The sequence below is a fragment of the Ambystoma mexicanum genome, chromosome 9 (assembly GCF_040938575.1).
Source record: "Ambystoma mexicanum isolate Mex_15411 chromosome 9, UKY_AmexF1_1, whole genome shotgun sequence".
Lineage (NCBI taxonomy): Eukaryota > Metazoa > Chordata > Amphibia > Caudata > Ambystomatidae > Ambystoma > Ambystoma mexicanum.
The window spans coordinates 423667802-423682346 of record NC_090931.1 but is presented as its reverse complement, the minus strand read 5'-3'; positions in this window follow the sequence as shown (position 1 = coordinate 423682346).

The following is a 14545-nucleotide window of genomic DNA, read 5'->3' as shown; positions in this document are numbered from 1 at the left end:
TGTCTTTACTTATATGTCCATGTTATTCTGGCAACACATATAGCAATGCACCACACCCATGTGGTGGTGCTGCATCAAAAAAAAAATTGCTACCTGTGCAGTAGTGCTGTACTATGTGCTGTAACACGCCAAATATCCTTACAGGATGTATGGGGAGTGTGTTTGAGACTTGTGGTGGGTGTGGGCTAGCGTGTATGGACATTTCCTTTCCAATCGTAATTATAGCATTTCCCACGCCCATGCCCACAACCTCACCCTCACCCTCACTTACTTTACTTTTTTGTGTTGTAGCTTTCGGGTTGCGGATAGATCTTTGCTTGTCCTCTTTGGTGTTGCTTGACTCTTCACTGCCCCCACATTCCATGCAGGGGTTTGCTCTTGTGCTTGGTCGCACTGCACAATCACAACTATGAGGAGTCCTGGGTATCCGGGGCAGTCCTGGTGCAAGACTGGGGACAGACTGGACACCTGCGACGGGCTCACACGTGGCGCTACGGGCCTGCGCTCTGTTTATAAAGGAAATGGAAGTCCTTAATTCCGTCACTTGTTAAACGCTGTCGCACTGCTCCTCTGCTCACACGTCTCACCACCAACGAGACTGGGGACAGACTGGACTCCTGCCGGACTCACGCACGGCGCTAGGTGCCTACCCTCTGTTTATAAAGGAAAGGGAAGTCCTTAATTCTGTCACTTGTTAAACGCCATAGCACTGCTCCTCTGCTCCCACGTCTTACCACCAACGAGACTGGGGACAGACTGGACTCGTGCCCGGACTCACGTTAAGTGGGTCGTTTGGCCCTTGTCCCATACGTCAGTCAGAGACTGCCTATAACCAGGGTGGGACTGGGGCATAAAAGGGTCTTGTGCACCAATGAAAAAGTGGCACACAGTTGCAAAAGGCAATTGATTCCTTTTTGTGACGGACTGTTTGAATATTATCCAAGGGGGAGTTTTTTTTGATAAATTGTAATGCAAATTGTGCAATTTAAGGAATATGTATTTATCAACAATGGTAAAACTTAGTGGCCACATAGTGAAGTAACTCATCAAACTGGCCATCATTGGCCAAAAAAGTGGCCCACTTTGACCCAAAAACTGGCCCACACTACACTTTTGCGGTTTTGGTTACAGGCATTGCCCTATTGCCCTATAGGACAGTCCGAGCCTGCCTATAACGTTATAGATCACAGACAAGGTCAGTGTGGACATGACATCAGCAGCTAAACGTGACCAACAATCACAGACCCAGATCACCAACTTTCATCACTGATTTTCCCTTGCAGACAATCAGTTTTAAACATCAAAAGTAACCTTGATCGCATGTCATACACACTGTGGCATACGGTGGCAATGGCAAAGGGTGAAGCTTCCATAACATCAACCAATGCTATTCCATTCGGCAGAAACGTCTTGTTTGTACTACCCATCTCAGTGGTCCTCAATCTATTTCGGACGGATGAAGGGCGTTCTCAGCGTAGCTGCAATTCTAACCTGTGACCTGTGGGCTACACACAGATCTCTGAACCAGCTGCTCAACTCACTTAACTATGACATTCTTTTAAATCAACAAAGAAGCTATTACATCTACGCAGTATTCATAACAGCCAAAACTCAATAGTGCCAAAAATTAAGTATTTGCAAAAGGCCAGGCAGTGGGACCATTGGAAGTATAGTACTCGGTGTCCTTTTGTGATTGACACCTGTGGTTTTCTGGCTGACACATTTAAGTTGTATCACCTTCTGTCACCTGAGCTTTTGGCACCCGTTTCTCTGTGTGAGGGATTCTGAGCCTTATCACACTGCCTGCATTGTGTTCTTTCGAGTATAGGTATGTGTGTTATGTCTTCTCTGTGCTGGGGGTACAAACGGGGCTTCTACATTGTGAGCTGTCCCTCCGTGATATGTGGCTCAGATTTGAGTAGACTGTGAGTGTGTAACATGTGAGCTCACTGTAAGTGTCAGATTTACAGGGAATGTTCAAGTGGGTGTTTCAAGGAATGTGAATCAGGGAGTTTACTAGAAATGTCGAACTGGGCCCTTAGTGGGAATATCAAACTGGGATCTTAACTGGAATATAACGGCTACTGGGGTTGTACAACTTGGAGCTTATTTGGATTGCACAACTGTCACCATACTTGAGATGTTAAACTGGGAATGTACTGGCACTGTCACCCTGGGGCCTTCTTGGGAATGTCAAGCTTACTGAGAACACCCCACTGTGGGCTTTTTGGGACTGACAAGATCAATGATAAGCCCAGACTGGTAATTTACTGGGAATCCCAAGCCTGCAGCATTTTGAAAATGTTAAACTGGTTGCTTAGTAGGAATGTCATGGTCTGAAATTAATTTAGATATCTAACATTTAATTTCCTATCAACACATATTGAGACATACCTACCAGTATGGGATAGCATTTTGTAATGTGAAATATCGTGAATGTACCTTGGCCTAGCATGATATTATAGGACTTGATATGACATTAAAGAGCATGACATACAACATAACATTTTTAGTCATGAAACTACTTTTTAGGGGTCAGTCCACTCGTCCTCCAATCTGAGAGATCCTATGGTCATATCATTAATTGACCAGAGCTTGGCTGGTTCTCAGATTCTCCCATGCCTCCCCCACCATTCTGACTCTCCTCCCCAACTAGGTTCAAGGTTAGACTGGGTAAAGAGGCTTACAAACCTTCTGTGACCAAGTCTGGGGATCCACTCACCAGCTGGCCAAAGAGTAACACAAACAGAGTGAAACCAGCACTATCATGAGGTTCCTCTTTGTAGACAAAAGGCAAGCGTTGTAAGAGGAGAGCCAATGCCTCCTGGTGGGCTTTGCCAAGGCACCAATCATGTTTGTTCAGGCCTATTTAATATTTAAAAAACAGCACTTGTTTAGGGATTGTAAGCTGTGGAGACTTTTGAATGTTTCCTCCAACATCTACTCACATTACCTTCATGCGGTGCATAATGAAGTTGGATCCCCGTCTCAGACAAGAGGGGAATTCTAACCCCAGGTGAAGAAACACAGGGGTGCTCTGGCTACTTCTCTGTCAATGACAGATCTCTGTAATGGCTCAGTATACTCAATGGCATGCTCAATTACCACTAGAATAAATCTACTGCCTGAGGAAGTGGGGGATCATTGGGACCAACTGTGTCAATCCATCCCCTCTCACAGAGAACACCTGCCCCTGCCACAAGAAAGGAAGACGGGTCCCTGTAGCTTACCAGCAATTTTATCGAATGTCTAGCACAAGTGCCAAGACCAGCAGTGGCCATCTATTTCAGCTCCAATTTTAGGACAATAGAAGTGAAGGGTTAACTTTTCTTGGGTATTAGTCACAAGAAATTGCCCAGCAGGGACACTTTGTGGCCTAACTGCAGAAGGAAGGACCTGTGAGCCATGGGCACCACTTGCCTCTTGTGGGCACCATGCTTTGGCTCCATAGACTTGGGCCCTGATTCGTGGAATTATTTACGTGTAAAACAGGGATTTGCCCAAATGGCACGCAAATCCCTGTTTTACACGCACATAATTCCATGAATCAGAGCCTTACTACATACAGTAGCCATTCCTCCCAATACGTTTTGTTCTTCCCAGTAGCTAACTCCTGAGTTTGGGAAAGGGCTTGTCCCTCAGAACCTCAAGGATGGGACACTCTTTCTGACCATGACAGATTTATTGCCTGGATGGACCCACTTCTGCTTGAATATTTTGCAGCTCGAAGCAATTCCCTAGGCCAAAGGGGTTCTGTCACTACAGGATTCTTGGGGTCTTACTCTAAGGGAACTAAGACTGCTGTAGGTGCTGACTAGGGCACAGGTTTAGGGAGAAAATACCGGTGTGCTCCCAGTTTCCCCTTAACATTGCAAACCTAGCAGACTTAGGGCCTCATTCCGAGTATGGAGGTAATCATGGCACTATTTGCGCCATGACTACCTCCCATACCGGTACCGAGTCCGCCCTGGTTCAATGGGGACTTACCGGTCCATTCCGACCTTGGAGGGACCGGTAAGTCCCCATTGAAAAAGGCAATCCCCATTCCCATTTGAGCCCCCATAGGCCTCAATGGGAATAGGGAGGGAGCTAATAACGGTACCGCAATTTGCAGTACCGTTACTTGCTCCCTGGTCCCTTTGCGGCTCCTGCTAAGGGTGCCTGGTAAAACCAGGCACCCATAGCGGGACCCGCTAAGGGACCTCGAAATAAGGCACAAAGGGATTACCGGCACCAATGTCCTTAACGGTGCGCAGTATCCCTTTGCGCCCACCTCATAATGAGGCCCTTAGTCTTCTACATACAACATTCAGTCCTCTAAGCACTTGGATCAGGGGGAGGGAGCTTGGCTCATGTGTTTAAAGAGTATTGCTGAAATGTATTCCATAGCACTATAACGCAGGCCCAAGGCATGGGCACATCAAATCGTCACAAAGTGTGAGATGCTCCAAGTGATGTAGCCATCAAATAAACTTACTAGAGAATCCCTGCTCAATCGTAAAACCACTGTCAGGGGAACATTAGGCAAGCAACACTAGTGCTGTGCAATGCCCCTCCTGGAAGGTAGACACAAAGACCAAAATGGCAAACCGGTTTCATGAAACCACAGTCTGGAGGACATGCAAATGTAGCCCATGTTTTCCGCCCTAACCCGGAGCAAGCAATAGTCATTCCTTCCCCAGGTCAGGGACAGTCTCCATGGGAACAACTAGCCCTCCACCCCAGCCCAGCTGGATAGGGAGGGGCATTGCACCTGAAAATAATATTGCAGTTCACAGGAGATGGGCTACACCCTGGGTTCTTACCATATTATCCGGTCACAGACCCCAAGTTTTACAGGGATCCCTACGGGGACCGCTCTTTATTTAAAAAACACTTTTTATTTTTAAACTAATTTCATGTTCCCTTCCTAAAATCTCCTGATGTGAATTTCATCTAAATGGGGATCTGCTCCAGCAGCCCGCCTTTCCTTTGAGGGGTTTAAGAAACCCTTAGGGTGAGTCTGATGCAACAGACCACTTCGTTAACATCAGGTACAACCCACATGGTGTGTGAGGACAAAGGATGGACTCACCTCCCTAGGCAGCCTCAGGCAGGCCACCACGTCCTCCCACTACCTCACGCAAGGGTACCTCCCCTCTACTCCCTTTCTGATAGTCATCTTTGATGTCCTGGGTGTTAGTCTTAGCAGTGCACAGTGGTGGTGCAAGTTATGGTTGCTTAGCTTACCATAACTGGCGAATTTCTGTGGGTTTTCGGTTTTACTATTAACCATAACATCCCTTTAACAAAGTTTATTCCCTGGATTTCATACGTTTGTATTAATGCATCTTAACTATAATGTCCCTTTAACATTGTTTTTCACTGAATTTCATAGGTTTTTATTAGTGCAACTTAACAATAATGTCCCTTTAAAAAGTTCTTTGACTGAATTTCATTGTTTTTTAGCAATGCATCCTAATTTGCTACCACCCCACCTTACTTCCTGTCGCCTCCTGCAACAACAAAAAAATCAACAGAAAAAACACCCCAACAAAAGTTCCTTTAGGAACCACCTTTCACAGTTAAAAAATAGAAGTAAAAAAAATAACTTATAGACTCCATCTACTTTACATTTTTTCCATAAAGTGGTTAGACTCAATAAGATTCGCCAACATTCCCATTAGCATTTTCTATTATTCTAATGGAAATAATGGACAATTGTATATTAGAGAAAAAGAAAAAGCACAGAAAGAATGTTCTGTCCCAAATATTTTTCTCCAGCATACAATAAGGACCATAATCTATGGACCTTCATGACCTTCCACGTTCTCTGCAGTCCCCTCTATATACCATGCATCATTAAAAAAAACAGATTGCACATGTACACCATCACACAAGACAGTCCTTATACCCATTTTACTGTATGTTTGTAACACTCCCTTATTGCCTGCTTTCAGTCACACATCTATCCGTCAATCAGTTAAGAACACTCAACATATTACCCTATCAACATATTAAACTTCGACACACCAACTGCCACTTGAGAATGTTCTACAAATATTTTGCATCTGCATTTCCATGCTTATCCCAAAAAATGTACACACTGAGGCTATAAATGTACATAGGCACTGTGCAGTAAGAGGCGTACATGAATGGAAAGGGGAGTAGGGATTGGCAAGTGTTGATAGGAGTCCACAAGGAAAGTGCCAAGAGGGAGGCCACTGGCTAACTGCTGGGGCAGAGGTGTCCCAAGGGTGGGGCACCCATCCGCAAGGCAGTAGACCTGCAAGGGCAGTCCTGAAGGGCGGGGGGTGCTGGTGTTGACTACATATAGGCCCTGGACCCTGTGAGGTTCACGAGGAACCAGGCCAACAGTCTCACTGGCAGTGGTATGAGTTAGCAGGGAAGGCATTAAGTAAAACAGGAAGAGAAAAGCAGATTTTTCAGAGGTTTCCCGAACGTAAGGAAATTCGGCTCAAGTATAAAAGGAGCAGGAAGGCAGTTCCAAAGAGAGACCCCTGCCTCCCACTCTCTGTTTAAAAAAGCGTCTGAGAAGCAGAGAATTGGAGTTAGAGGAGTAAAGGGCGCTGCAAAGGAGTATTTATGGAGAATAAATTGGAGATGGCGTGGTCCCAAGCCCCTGAAAGACTTGTCGATGATACAGAGGATCTTCATTTTCCCCCTTGCAGCCACCAGGAGCCAAATTAGAGATTTTAGGGATGCAGAGATACGATCCTTAGACTTGAGGCCAAGGATAAGTCTTGCAGCCCTATTCTGGATTAGCTGAAGGGGGCATAGAGAAAAAAGGGGGAGGTTGATAAAACAACTGTTGCAGCAGTCCAGCCGAGATAGGACCAGGGTTCTAGAGTTGTTAAGCTTTTGGGGGATGGTAAGTAAAGGTAGAATGCATGTATGGAAGTGAAGCTAAAGTGGGCCTTTTTCACAAGGTCCAACATTTAAGGAGAGAGAGGATTAAAAGATGACACCAATATTTTTGGCCTCACAGGATGGTGGTGTTAGTGGGCCCAAGCAGGGCAGCCAGAGGATTGGAGGGAAACAGGGCACAGGTGTCCCAATAAGAAGGATCTCCATTTTACTGTCATTGAGACAGAGATTGTTAGCCACACACAATGCCTGGATGGTTGTTAGATGATCAGGGATGAAAGACGGGGAGGAGAAAGTAGTAGAGGGAGGTTTCATGGAAAGCTGTGTGTCGTCAGCATAATACTGAGGAGAGTAGGAGGAGATCAGGTGAGCCAGAGTAACGTGATACATATTCAAGAGCCACAGCAATATGATACAACCCTGGAGGATGCTGCAGGTAGAGAGTGAGTTGGTGGAGGGGAAACAACCCAGTTGCAGCTGGGAAGGGTGGTTATTGAGGGAAACAAGCCAGCCAGTCCAGTGCCAGGTCTGTGATTCTGAAGGTATCATGTAGCCATTTAATGAGGATAGAATGGTTGACTGTGTCAAAGTCAGAGCAAAGATCGAGAAGCACTTTCCTCAATTGTACTACAATCATAATACAACATATACTTCAATTATATCAATCCACCATATTACAAATATGGCACATTCCCCCTACAGTACCTATAATTACTATACACATATTACTATAGTGTGTGTTGCCAGTGGCCACAAAATAATTAGACCATATAACAAGTGTATGCAATACACCTTCAAATAACAAGACTCAGCCAGAAGCCCCTGCCATCCAAATGATGTAAGAGGAAACTAAAATTGACAGTGGACTCAGCAGCACCTTCAAAGCCTTTTTTAACCTATAAAAACAGCTCCATATCAACTTTCTCCCACTCCCCACCCTTTCCAGACCCTCTTTCAGCCACCAAATAATGCCAAATGTGTTTTCCAAACTGTTTGTTCACAACATTGTCTGCAGTCACCGGCATTGTCTGTGAACTCAGTGCACCTGCAGGCCCTTTTTTTCACCTAATAAACAGATCCATATCGACTTTATTCCACTCCCCTACCCTTTCCAGGTGCTCTTTTGGCCACCAAATAACCCCAAATGCATTTTCCGGACTTTTTGTTCACCGAGTTGTACACGGTCGGCATCGGCTGTCCGCTGATCCAACATGGCGACTGTTTCAAAATATCTGACGCAGCTCACATTTTCACCATCCAATCAACATGCATGCATGATGTCTGCCAATGTCACACAGCCGGATTGGAACCTCGGATCAGGAACTGGGTGTGTGGACCTGACCCCGATATCACATTTTTTTTTTACCTTCTTTTTGCCCATTTTTTAAAAAAAAACTACTGGACGGATTTACACCAAATTTACAAAAGCATGCTTTTGGGACCACGCCGCCACTCCTGGTGCAAATTTGGTGGCAAACCATCCACCACAAATTTGTTTTCCATTGCGTCTATGAGGATTTCCACAACTTTTGGGACCCCCTATAACTCCACCTCCTCCCGGACGAAACCACACCAAATGTTGGATAATCATTCTGAGGGGACCATATATTTTTTATGCAGAGTTTGGTTAGGATTCATGGAGGGGAGAAAAGTTACAAGCTGCCCAAAAGTGCTCTTTCTATCAGTTGAGCAACTTAATCATAACTACAGGGCCGCTGCCACAGGCACTATAATATATATACTAAAGAGCTATCCCAAACACAGTTACATCAGCGGCCATTCGATATGAACTAGGGCTTAAATTTGTTAAGGTCCAAGCTAAGTGGAAGTATCTACAGCTTATCATCGATCATTGGTACCACCGGAAAATACAATGTATGAGGATTGGGGGCTTTCTCCAGCAAGTTCTGTGACAAATTGCTTTCAGATTTGAATTTGTGTTTAACTGACTTATAGGAGATTCCAGATAAGGTTAACACAGCACTTTATCAACATGATTGGTGTTGTACCTTCCACAGCTACTTCTCTCTTTTCCACCTCAAACAAGAACATACGCAATTGGATGTTTAAGAACCTTATTTAACTATATGTAGGCCTCTCTCCCACTATACAGGACTCTCAAATCTAGCTGTGTTTAGCACTGCACCCTTTTGATCTGTTGGGCGCAGGACTCTCTCCCAATATACTGGACTCTCAAATCTAGCTGTGTTTAGCACTGCACCCTTTTGATCTGTTGGGCGCAGGCCTCCCTCCCAATATACAGGACTCTCAAATGTAGCTGTGTTTAGTATTGTAACCATTTGATCACCTGTGTCTCAAATCTAGCTGTGTTTAGTACTGCACCCATTTGATCTGTTAGGCGTAGGACTCCCAATATACAGGACTCGTAAATCTGGCTGTGTTTAGTATTGTAACCGTTTGATCTGTTAGGCGTAGGCTTATCTCCCACTATACAGGACTCCCAAATCTAGCTGTGTTTAGCACTTCACCCTTTTGATCTGTTGGGCGTAGGCCTCTCTCCCAATATACAGGACTTTCAAATGTAGCTGTGTTTAGTATTGTAACCATTTGATCACCTGTGTCTCAAATCTAGCTGTGTTTAGGACTGCACCCATTTGATCTGTTAGGCGTAGGACTCCCAATATACAGGACTCGTAAATCTAGCTGTGTTTAGTATTGTAACCATTTGATCTGTTAGGCGTAGGCTTATCTCCTACTATACAGGACTCTCAAATCTAGCTGCGTTTAGCACTTCACCCTTTTGATCTGTTGGGCGTAGGCCTCTCTCCCAATATACAGGACTCTCAAATGTAGCTGTGCTTGGTATTGTAACCACTTAATCTGTGAGGTGTAGGCCTCTCTCCCACTATACAGGACTCTCAAATCTAGCTGTGTTTAGTATTGTAACCATTTGATCTATTATGCTTAGGCCACTATCCCACTATTCAAGACTCCCAGATCTAGCTAGTTGTAACCATTTGATCTGTTGGCCGTCGGCCTCACTCCCACTGTACAGGACGCTCTCCTGGGATAACGTGTTAATTGGCTGATTGCTATGGAGTGGTACTGTGATTACTGGATCGCGCACCATAAAATGATACAGTGATTGTCAGCTACGCTCATTAGGTCAATTCTGCACTCACCATCTACACCCTTCTGCACACCACTTCATTTGTTTACTGCAGTAAACCTTTCCAGGGAGCCCCACATTAGGACAGCCACTGTAATAACCCAACGATATAACCCAACGATATAACCCTAGCAAACCTCCCCTACCTTACTCGAGACAATGACTGAACAAGCCTACAATATCAACTGACAAGACCACCAACAGACTGAGCCCAAACTTGTACCAGACAAATTCCTTTACACCCAGTACAACACATGACAGCCGGACCAAATCAAACCTACTCTGCGTCAACAAACAGAAATAAAAGATCAACAAAAACGCTCAAATGCAAAATGCTGCGCAAAGGAACTGGACCAAAGGAAAGACAAAGAGAAAAAAGAACAAACTCAATGGAACACCACCGAAGACTCACAACTGCAGAACACACTCCCACAGACAGAAACGACATCAGAACCAACGCCGGGAGAAGCGAGAAATCACTCTACCTAACTCCATACCTTGCCATTAACAAGCCACCAAAACGAGCCAACCCAACATACGAATCAACAACAGCAGACATCCAAACACAATCACACAGAAGAACGGACTAGAAATAACAAGAACAGAATCAACACACTAACACCTTACATCACCAAAACAAGAAGAACCTCCACTCCACAGCCACAAAACTTCAAAGAAGAACATGATAAAAACAAAAACCCAAGATTGAACCTAAAAGAACTATTCGATGACACAGACACAACTGTACCAACACCTCAGCAAGAGACCGACCTAGAAGGAAATCGCAACACCACTCAGGCAACAAGGCTGAGAATAAAACTCAAATCAAACCACACCTTTAAAATTCACTGCAACCTAATAAACGCAAGAACCATGTCAAAACACACAACAGAGATTTTTGACCTTCTCTGTGACAACGGCATTGACATCCTATTCATCACAGAAACATGGCTAGACGACAACTACAAAATCACACTCCGAAGCTACCTCCGACCAACTTCAAATGCCTTCAGGTAAACAGGAAAAGTAAAAAAGGAGGAGGCCTCGCAACAGCATTCAAAGAACACCTGAAAATAAAGACGAACCGCTCAACATCATCAACTGCGTACCCATGGTCATACACCTATCAGCTAATCCAAAAACAAACATCACATTCATTCTGGTTTACAGACCATCGACATATGATGCGACCTTTGTCAAAAACTTCATAGAAGCCATCACCAACATAGCCATCAGGCATGAACATCTAATAATCCTGGGAGACTTCAACATCTGGTTCAAAGAAAAACACACCAACTCCCAAAACTCACTAATTGGGCAGCTAACAACCATGAAACTAAAGCAGCTGGTCAGAGGGGCAACACACTTGGCAGGAAACACACTTGACGAAATCTTCACCAAGAAATACTCTTCACCACGCCACCACTTATATAAATAAATACTGTGGAGCGACCACCTCATCATCCCGTTCGTGATCACACTTCCAACTCAAGTCCACCCCAGCCCCTCAAGCTCACAACCATCACAAAAAGAAACTGGGAATCCGTCAAAGCAAGCAACCTAATAGAACAACTGGAGATGACCAAACCCTCAACTACAGAATTTGAGCTTGCTGACCTAGATGGGAAAGCAGAGCTACTCCACAAATGGATTGCTGATGCAATTGAAAACATCGCCCAGGTAAAACCATTTACCCCCTCAAAAAAAAGAGCAATGGCAAAATGGTTCACACCGCTACTTAGGACCATGAAAAAGGACAAAAAGAGGATGGAACTGGAATGGAGGAAAGAATACAAACAAGAAAAGAAATTACTGTTCCAAAAACAAATCCGTGCATACAAGAAGGAAACACAAAAGGTGAAGAGAAGGCATTATGATGACAGAATCACCAATGCCACATCATTTTAACATCATTAAAGAAATTAGAAACCCACCTGGTTGTGACAACACTCCAAACCCCCTCAGAGAAACCTTGCAACAACCTTGCAGACCATTTCAAGATCAAAATCAACGACATCCGACAAATCATATAAAAACAGACCAACCAATCATAACACCAAACCAACCGGACCTAAGAAAGAGCCACAGTACAAACTCCAAAACTTTCCTGCATATCAGCAGGGGAATTCGCCAAACTGGTAAAACACAGCAAGAAAGCAGGATGACACATGGATCCCTGCACCCCAGACATTTACAAATCAATCCTCGCACAAGTAAAACCATCAGAATACTACAGAAAGGAACTGTACCAAAATCCTTCAAATCAGCATATATCAAACCACTTTTAAAAAACACAAGTGGCGACGTGGAAGACCTCTCGAACTACAAACCGATTTCCAACATTCCCTACACGAATAAACTCCTACAAAGTCACGTACACAAATTAACGCAAGAACATTTGGAAAAAAACAACCGCGGTATCACTACATATTATCCCCACCAAAAATATTGCTGTATATATGGTCGTCAGGAATGGCCATAGGCAATATTTTTGGGAGGGATACTTTTTGGGGTTTTTAGGAGTAGGGTTGCGGGGGTGTCCCCTGCTGGTTCCATGCCTTAATATCGCTGCAAAAATATGGCGATATTTTCTTATGGCGATATTTTTGCCGGGATATTAACACATGGAACCCCAACTGCTAGATCAAGCACAAGTCGGTTTCAGACCCACAGGAGGAACAGAATCAGCACTACTATCCATCTGGGACGACCTAAAAACAAACGCAGACTCCAACACAACCTCAGCTCTGATCCTGCTCGACCACTCCGCAGCCTTTGACACAGTCAGCCATGACACCCTAACCAAAAGATTGGAAGACATAGGTATAACGGACATGGCACTACTCTGGATCAAATCATTCCTAGCAGACAGGACAGAAACGGTATGGATAAAACCCTTCAAATCTACTCCACGAGTTAACTAGGATCCTCACTATCGCCACTATACTTCAACATCGACCAGGCTCCAGTAATCAGAATCTTCAAAAAATACAAAAAAAACATGCTACACCTACACAGATGATACTCACATCCTAATCATCTACAAAATCGAATACTCAAACCGATCATTCAACCCTAACTGAGTGTTTAAAAGAAGTCTTTAACTGGATGAACGCCAACAACTTGAAAATCAACCCAGGAAATACAGAAATCATGATTATATCCAAAAACCAAGAGAACAATACCTACATTCCCTGGCCAACAGAAATGGGAACCGCGCCAACACCAACTAAGGTAGTCAAAAATCTGGGAGTCCTTCCGGACAACACCCTAACCTTAGAGCCACAAATAAATGCAATAATCAAGAAATGTTTCTTCCTCCTTCACACAACAAGAAGAATCCTACCATTCCTCTCCTTCACCCATAAAACGCTCACAATCGTCGCCCTCATCATGTCAAGAATCGGTTACGCAAACAGACTCTACCTCGGGGTGCCAGAATACCTCCTGAAGAAATTACAACACATCCAAAATGCAGCAGCCAGACTCCTCCTCAAACTATCCAGAAGAGTCCACATCACACCAGCGCTAAAAATTCTACACTGGCTCCCAGTCAAACATTGCATCACCTTCAAAACAATGTGCCTAGCACACAGGGCAATCAGTGGACAGGGAGCTGAATTCCTACAAAAGAAAATAACAATCTACAAACCAACAAGACTACTCAGATCAAGCAATGAAATCCGCCTGAAGCCAAAACCTTGCATCAAGAAAAATCTAGGAGGCTCCTCCTTCTCCCACCTTGCCTCAAAAACCTGGAACAACATCCCAAAAGAAATAAGAAACAGCAACAACCACCTATAAGTCAGAAAACTCATATAAACCTGGATCTTCATCACCACCGAAACAAATTGAAACAACTAATCAACCAAACAGAAAAAACGGAGAACAGGTCGACAGAAATTAGGATGACACAGAAAACGGCCAGAAACGGATAAGGGAATGTCCAACTAAATCAAGAGAGACAAGGCTAGGCTGAATAGGACGCAAGCAACAAACCCATGAGGACAGAATTAACATCCCTGCCCAATTCCATCCTACAACCTCACCCACTCCATGAATGCCACCAAGTGCCAATTATGAATGTTAGCAGCTGCCACTTCTGGACAAAGCTATAGACGTTAGCACACGCAGAGCCGGGACAGGATTGTGAATGATGGCAGATGCCACGCCTAGGAGTAGCTACGAATGTTGGCTTATACCTCACTTGGATGACAGGGTTGGGTGCGGTGGCCTGCGTGAGCAGCTGGGTAGGATTGTGATTGCTGACCATTGCCACATCTGGATAGAGTAGCAGTTGTTGAGCAAAGCCATGTCTGGATTACATCGGGAATCGTGAATACCAGCTAGCCCCACACATAGAGGGTTATTACGAGTATGGCGGTAGGGGCTTAACGGCTCCGTTAAGGATGGCGGTGCTGTTAAGGCCCTACCGCCATATTCCGAGGTCCCTTAGCGGGTCCCAGCAGGAACGGCTGGTCTGACCAGCCGTTCTTTGCGGGACCTGTTAAGGGGCTTGGAGCTAATAACAGGCCCGCAATTTGCGGG